General features: G+C 33.0%; 1 protein-coding gene across 2 annotated transcripts in view; it reads right to left on the bottom strand.

Moving 5' to 3' along the window:
• The window catches only part of LOC129751726 (probable pseudouridine-5'-phosphatase), a 34,289-nt gene extending 26,288 nt beyond the window's left edge, over positions 1-8,001 (bottom strand). For both annotated transcript variants that reach the window (XM_055747394.1, XM_055747393.1), the window contains exon 1: positions 7,833-8,001. The gene's annotated coding sequence lies outside the window, so the exon portion shown is untranslated. The remainder of the gene's footprint in view (positions 1-7,832) is intronic.
• Positions 8,002-8,409: the final 408 nt, after the last annotated feature.

The raw sequence follows: 8,409 nt of genomic DNA, 5'->3' as shown, positions 1-8,409 counted from the left end.
TAACAAGTTTCAACAATCTACTCACATAATTAAAAAAAGGACTAATTGTATCGATGAGGAATCTAAAGTTCATAACAAAAATATGCTCATACGCTTATGATCTTAATTTTGTCATGTTCTTTTACGTGGAAAAGGAATTTTTGATGAAACATTAATAAGTCACACAAACGCAAATCATAGCTTATAGGGAATCGTTTTGTAGGGTATCTTGGACCACCCTTATTTTTTTATGTTATTATACACATTCAGAACTTAAAATACGTTTTCCCTATCTGTAGAGTTTTTTTTACGCCAAGTGAAAATGTACGAAAAATATTTTGTCCATGCTGTATAAGGAATTTTACGAAACGTTCGCGAGCCAGTTTTTAGGAATTATTCGATCATACACAACCTTTTTTTTTTTTATTTCCTCATGTGAAATTGCTTCAAAATAACTAAATGAATTATGAAATTTGCTTTTTGGTTCAACACATAAATTTTGCACGTTATCTTGTCGATTTGGATTTGTAGCCAACAATTCCCCACAATTTTTCAAAATCCAAAAAAAAATACTTTTTTTAAATAGACAGAACTCGGGGAAATAAATTTATTCAAAAAATAAAAATAATGCCTTATGATACCGTAAAAATGTAGTAAACCTTCCCATTTTTTTTTCATTTTATGTTTTATAACAAAGAAGTTATGAAGCAAAAAAAAAAAGTGGCCCATGATACCCCACTCTCCCATACTTAACATCTTTTCTGGGTGGAAAGTAATCATTCAGATATAGCTTTGATATCATAATCCTCGTTTTCGTCGTTTCGAAAAAAATGATTAGGTATCTCTTTTGATACAATCAGTTGTTTTTTCTGTTGGGCAAGCAAATGCTTCGAAAAGTTTTATTTGAAGTTTGAAGATGGTGGTCTAACTAAATCCTCTCTGATTGAGATATAATCTTGATATAATTCTATCAGGGAGTGATATAATTTAGTTATGCTTGCATGGACATTTTGTTATAATTTGAGATATTTTAACATCCTACAAGTACTAAATTATATCTCATTTTGATAGGAAAACCTGAATATCAAAATATCTTCTTGATATAATTTTGTTTTTCTCTTCTAACCGGGATCAGTTCATTCCTAAGAAAAACTTTATCAAATCTGTTTTGACATCTTTAATTCTCTAGGGCTTCTTAGGGCTTAGATTCGAAGTTATGATTATGAAAATTATTTTTTTCTATTTCACCTGTTATTTTAGGATAGAGGCATTTTACATGATGGGGGAATACAAAAACACTCTCTTATTCCACTTCATTATTAAATCATCATTAAACCACTGATCACACTGACATGACACTTAGAATAAAAATTCAACCATTTTCTGTTCGGCAGATGGCGAACCTGAAAAATGTGACAAAAAATGCCCTGTAGTAAAAATGTACCTGTTTAGCCCGATTTTATCGTAGAAATTGCCTGTTTTTTTAAGTTGGGTGGCATCCCAGCCAACATGAAATCGTAAAAGAAATCATCGCCGAACTCGTATATGGATTGAACTCAAATCGGAATCGTAAACGTGTGCACTTAACATTCGACCATATCGTAAATTCGTCGTAAAAGATGTTTAAACGAAATGAAATACGACTTTATTTTCGAAATGTTGGATGAAGTCGACTTCATCCGAGTTCGACCGATGTCAAATGAAATCTTATAACCATCACATAAGATTTCTTAAAACGCATTTTATTCGTACATTAATTACTCTCGTATCGAAATCGTAAATGACTTCAAATAAATTCATAAAGAATATTACGTAAGCATCGTCTTTCGTATTTTTTTGTAGGGTAATTTGCCAATCGTTAAACAGCTAAGCACATGATTTTGGTTTTTAATCTGTATTTTGGTCATTTCAGCCAAATTCACTCAATTTTTTTTGTCGATGCATTCATACAGGATTGGTCAACAAGATCCAAAAGTTCAAGTGTTTGAAAAAAGTTACATAAAAATTTAAAAAATCATTTAAAACAGCTTGTCCGTGCCCAATAGTAGCACAGGCAAATTTTATGTCGTGCGTAATGTTATCCGATTTTTTCCAATGGTTGCACATTTTAAAAATCTTCTTAAAGCTCAGCCACCATGTGGTCGAAGAGGCTGATATTTATTACGGAGGCTTATTATGAGAACTTCTCGTTCAAATGCAATCTAATTTGGAGACGGCCCTTGTGAGGGGGAGGGGGGGGGGGGGGGGGGTTAGCTGTGGTCTTCCATATAAACCGTCCAATGCACAATTGGAAAATTCGGACCCAAAATAAAAAAAAACACACACACACAAAGTCGCCAGTTTGAGTGTCTGGAATAGCAATTAACATACGTGAAGTTTTCTCAGAAACTCAAATCTACCTATTAATTTAACCGAAGCCATTTGAGTAGAGTGTTATTTGACCTAATTTGTCCAGTGTTGAGCTTTTTTCTTTATAAGTCCTACCACAACATAAAATTTTATGTCTTTCAAATCCCATAGAATGAACTAAAAGGTATTTAATGCTTTTTTAAGTGCCTTTTTACAGGTGAAAAGATTAAAGAACGTAAATTGTTTTGCCCCCCTTTACCCCTATGAAGAAGATATGATTTTATAAAACAATTGCTTGATGATTGACTTGGAATTCGATCGATTTGTACATAATGAATATAAATTTGAAAACTTGAAATGGACACAACCACGCCCAAAGTTCAAGATCAATTGACTGATTTATGCTCATGATGTACAATTTTGTATAAGAATTTATTTTTCGAAAAGTTGGTTGATTTAAATATCATTTTCATGTAAGTGGGTTTATATGTAATTTTGTAGCCCCAGTAGCATTTCATCAATATTCAGGAAACAATCACATCATATAGAAATGTTTCTCAAGAGTTTTCCGGCTGAAAAACTGTTTTGGATCAAATTAAGTTTCACAAAGCTATGACTGTATATTTTTCTGGATGATAAGGGCCAAATAAAGATGTCTCCAGTGACGCAACTCGACGGGTCGGGATAAAGGATTTCAAGATAAATCTGATAACAAAGTAGTCTCTCGAAGCCAATGCAGTTGAAGTGACTTTGACACTTTTCAGACAATGCAAGTTGCCCCACTTTCATACATACATATGTTTTTTCAACGAGTTTTTTTTTCAAAACTTCAATTTTTAGATTTGACGGTAGAAAAAATAAACTTATGGAAATATAAAGTATCTTTGTATTATTGAATTAATTTTTAAAAATCAACATTGAGTGGAAACAATATGAAAATTCTGAGTGGAAATTAATTAATTTGAGTACAGAAATTAATAAAATTACTAGTTAAACGTAAATATACACTAATTCAGAAAAAAAACATATCATATCAATAGACAATTCGAGTTGTTTTAGTTGCATGTAGTCCATGAACGTGTTCAATTTTGTATGACAATTTGTATGGAAGAAGAAATTTTCGTATATCCAAGAAATTCAAATAAGCTTGAAATGAAGTTTGTTTTAAATTTATGATTTTGCCCATTCTTAAGCTTATTTTATTGCCAACATGAGAAGAAGCAAAGTATTTCATGAAAAAAAGTTTTAACCATTTAAAAATTAAAAATCGGAATCCATTGAAAAGTATTGTAAAATTGCAGGAAATTGCATGAAATGTATTGTAAGATCCAAGAAATATTTTCAAATTATAAATTTTTTTTTTAACGTTCAGTACATCTCTGATGGTTTTTGAATGCAAATTTGGATTTTCCGTACAAGCCTACTTACTATTTCAAAATACGTTGTTATGATTCAGGACTTAATCAATCGCTTCCAATAATTTTATTGCTATTTTTGGCTGTAAAAACAACTAAACAAAGTTATTGGAGGTGTACGAATTTATAAATTTGAAATTTCCAAACGAATTTTGCAGCGGAATTATGTACAACAATGGGGCAGGAGGAGATTGAGCGGACCAATTGTTGCACGATCCGACAATTTTTCTGGTTAAGTATGGATTATAATTTTTTTCATAATCATGGTGTTAAAATTATCCAACAAACGTTTCGTATAGAAAACTGATACGAAAAATGCTTTGTTCTGAAGTAAAACCTCATTTGCCGTAGAAGGAATGTTAAGGTTTTTGTTAACGATTAGCACAAAAACCGCGCGAAAAAAACAAGAAAAATTAAAACAGTCATAAGATACACATTTAACAGCAGAAATATTTCAAAACCCTCATTTCATCAGAAAACATTCCGAATTACATGGTTTAGTATTATTTTTGAGGAAAAGTTGAAAAACTACTGAAATATTGACAATTTAAGTCATGCTGTGCAACGATGGGTTAAGGGACAACGATTGACAAATCACCCTATATCGAATCAGATATCTCCTAACTGGGATAGCATTTCTTCAAATCGATCGATGCGCACTCTGGAATCGATATTGCGTACTATTGGGAAAATTATCCAGAAAACGAAATCGAGTGTCCAGTCAGTATGGTCAGTGCTTCAATCGCCGAACAGCTGTAGGCGCATTTATCCCACCCACTAGGCGCATTTAGAATACTTTCCCCTGTACAATTTTTCTATCAGCTTTTGTTTTCGAGAAAACTTTCGAAAATAGGTAAACTAAAAATAATTTTCACTTAAAATATAAGTAATCTCCGGAGTGAATTTTGGCCATATGTAAATTCATGCGAATTTTAAGTGAACGTCAAGTGAAAATTTTCTTGAATGAGAGGTCAAGTGAATTGGAAGTGATCGAGCATGTGGATTGTATTGTAAGTGTATGTCCAGGCATTAAATTTTTTCTGTAAACGCGAATTTTCTGTGACATTTTTTGTATTCGATCAGACAAAAACAAATTTTTTTAAGGTTTGTAATTATTTAAAATTTATAATCAATCAGAAATTCAGAATTTTAAATTATATTTTCATTTATTGGTTTTGTCCAACAGTTCCGCTGTAGACCAAATGTCCCGTTGAGTTCAATCGAAATAAAAATGATAACAAATAAGATTCCCAGTGCAGTTGGCCCGACGATTCACCCAAAATAATTTAGAAATTATTTCTACACCCAAAATAATTTAGAAATTATTTCTACGGATTTTTCACATAAACTAACATTTGATATGATGCAACCAAATGATTCTACGTGAATCTTGTAGTAATCACAGTGTTTCAAGTGAGCTATCGTAGTAACTACTTTTCTTCAACATAATTGCCTCATGAATTTCACGTAAAATCTAAGTGGATGCTTTAAACCGGTTTCGAGTATTTTTTTTTTTCTCAAATTCTTATAAGAAAAGGTCATGCTGCTGACTTTGTTCGTTTTGGAAAAAACCAGTTGAGAAAGTTGTGTTTAGTTTTCGCTAGTATTACACCGAAAACCGCTACTTCTGCCAGTTGTCTCAGGATTATTTATAAGGTGAGTTGACACAATATTCGGGATTCGAGACCGAATAGATTTACCGTTGACTTGGACATAGTGAAATTGGAATTTCTAACCAACGAAATTATTTTATTTTTTCAGACCACGAAACATCCCTTTGCGGAAGGTTGGCGTTAGGTTTGTGGACTTCCTGACGGATCAAGTAAATCCGGGTGCCTTCCAGGAATTATAAGAAAACGAATCCTCGACTGATCCGGTAAAGGAAATTTATTTACCATTCAGAAAATTCATTTTTATTTATTCAACTTTTTATTTTATTTCTACAGGATAACACAATCGAACCAGGGACGGAATGCGAATTGTTGCTGCATTTTTTGTGATTAAGTGTTGGGGTAAAATTCGGTTTGTGTTGTGCAAAATGAAATTTTAAATAAAGTTCATTATAAAGAAACTTCTTGCAACGCAGCAACGAACGAATCAATCTTAATCACATTTCAATACTAAACGAATTTCACGAATCTTTCATTATCACATCATGTCGAACTCACTAAAAATTCACGTAAATTATATTTGATGTTCATTATGCACCGATTCTTATAGCAAGCGTTTACATGTTCATACCGTAGCATCTACGTGAAAATCGATTGTATAAAAACTATGTAGTTTTTTACGTAGCCGCTACGTGCAGATTATTTTGGGTGTTGAATTTCAAATGTCAGTTGTAGGGAATAGGAATGGTTAGAAGAATTGGCTATAAATAATACTGTTGATGATTGAGCTGAATTGAGCGTGAGTATGTAAAACGGATTAGGTCAAACGAGTAGCCCGTTAATCTTCGATAGTTGCATGCGTGTGAGTGAACACAAATGAACTCCTGAGTGTCGTATCCTAAGCAAATAGTATTAGGAGGACAATGCATGCGGTCGTTATGATGTGTGTCTCTGCGTGTCATAGCAATTGATGAATTGGTGTGCGTGAAGCTGGTTCTTGGTTGGAACGTTAGAGAGGAATGTTGAACAAGACAGTTAAGAAAAGACTTTTGATGACGATAGACGCGTGAGAAAAAAATGGAACAAATTTGAACGAATCCAATTGTGCGCTCCAGAAACCTGTCCGGTCACTACATCAGTCACTTAAAATTCATGTGATGAATGAGTAGATATTGGATCATTCACTCAAAACTTAAGTGAGAGACAAGTGAAATGTACATGCCACTTGAAGGGAAGAAATTCACTTGTCCCTTACTTTAAAGTGAATTCTCAAGAGTATTTTAAGTGTTTTTTATTTGTGACACTTTACCAACGTTTTTCATTTGTGTCAATATATTTTAAGTAGGAATTTGAGTTTAGTGTACACATTCATTTAAAAAAAGTTTGCACTTTTTGGCAAAACCATAGAACGTTACGATTTTTAAAATTTAAGTTTAAAATCAGTTTTCAGTTTTGAGAAAGACTTAGGTATTAATTCCTATTTTTCTGGTTTCAATTTGTACTATTTTATGCCAAAAACTAGTTCTGACTTATGAAGATTTTTGTCTAATAGTTTTGAAAGTTTTATAAAGGAGGTGGGTTCTTACACAGATTAAGGTAAAAATCAGCATGAAGCTTAAAGAATGAGTCAAATTCATGATGAGGAAATGTTCAATTTTATAGATTTTCCAGTTTCCCTGTCTTCAAGGATCAGGTATAGAGGTTTCCAAAAATAGTAGAAAATCGCGATCGCTCATCTAAATACGTTTTGCCTAAAAATAAAACGTTAATGAAATTCTAAATTTTTCATTAGTTATTTTCATCTGTAATTTTTGAAATTTCTTAGTAATTTTATCTAACCCTTAGGTTAGGTAGGATACATATTGCAAAATTCAACATACTAAAGGGCATGCTTAACAAGAATCTTAAGTTTGTTACCAAACGACAGTATCGCATACTTTGGGATCTCTGTTGAAGCCACTTTGATTTATTCACATTAATTACAGACTCAGGATGGTTGAGCAGTCTAAGTTCAGGCTCAAGATTTAACATAATTACAATCCAACATTATTTCAGTTCAATTTTGCGGTTTTTAATACTCCAAGTGGAAGGGTAAAAGCACAAAATCCTTGAAGCTCCGTAATTTTATTTGCTGAAATAAACATTTTAGGTAGGTGCCTAATTCGGTTTAATGAGGTGCATCATGAAGATATGTCAAAAATTCCAGATACCGATGACCAAAGCCAAACATGTTTGTTTCCCTAGATGAAAGCACTTCATGATTTTTCAACCTTTTTTTCTTCTTTGAAGTTGCCCCTGTTGATGGGACCGCTAGGGCCAGTATTGGCACAACTTGCGTGTTATTTCAACCTTATTAAAGCAGGTTCTTAATCATAACATTTTCATGCATCTTCAACCAGAATTTTGAAGGTCTTATATAATATCTAGTAACAAGTAGACCAGTAGAAAAATTATCAACAAAAAATAGTTGTCTACTTACTTTGATTTCCGTAAATCTTATTCCAAATATCACCAATGCAATTGATAACACAAACTTGCCGGTTCGTGTTTGATTTATTAAGGGAAAACGCAAAAAGTTTTTGATAATAAACTGCAATCACAAAACCACGGCGCTTTTTTGATAAGAAGCTGCATACGAATATGCACAAGGAAGGAAACAGAAAAACAACCCGCAGCTGTTTTTGACATTCCCCTTTTCCCCTGCACATTAAAAAGAAGTTACTCAGCTTTACATTATTTTTAATGCACTTCACTAGTTTTCTGTTTGAACCAACCCCCTGGCAACTTGACGTTTCCTACACTGAACCTCGAAAATACCCAAACTTGAGAACTTTCCCCGCCAACCCGAATGAAACTCCCTCCCTACAGGTTTGGCTATTGGTGGCATAGCACAAAGTTAAGCTCTTAAAGGAGAACTCATCCCCCAAAATCTGATACCACAATAAAATGGAAATCAAAATAAAAAAAAATATCGCCAGATACAGGAATCACACCCATACCTGCAATGGCTTTGCGATTACCATCTCAGGATGCTAACCGCTCGACCACCGGAGAGT

This window comes from Uranotaenia lowii, chromosome 3, assembly GCF_029784155.1.
Source record: "Uranotaenia lowii strain MFRU-FL chromosome 3, ASM2978415v1, whole genome shotgun sequence".
In the NCBI taxonomy this organism is placed as follows: domain Eukaryota; kingdom Metazoa; phylum Arthropoda; class Insecta; order Diptera; family Culicidae; genus Uranotaenia; species Uranotaenia lowii.
This window is presented reverse-complemented; position numbering and strand designations above follow the sequence as displayed.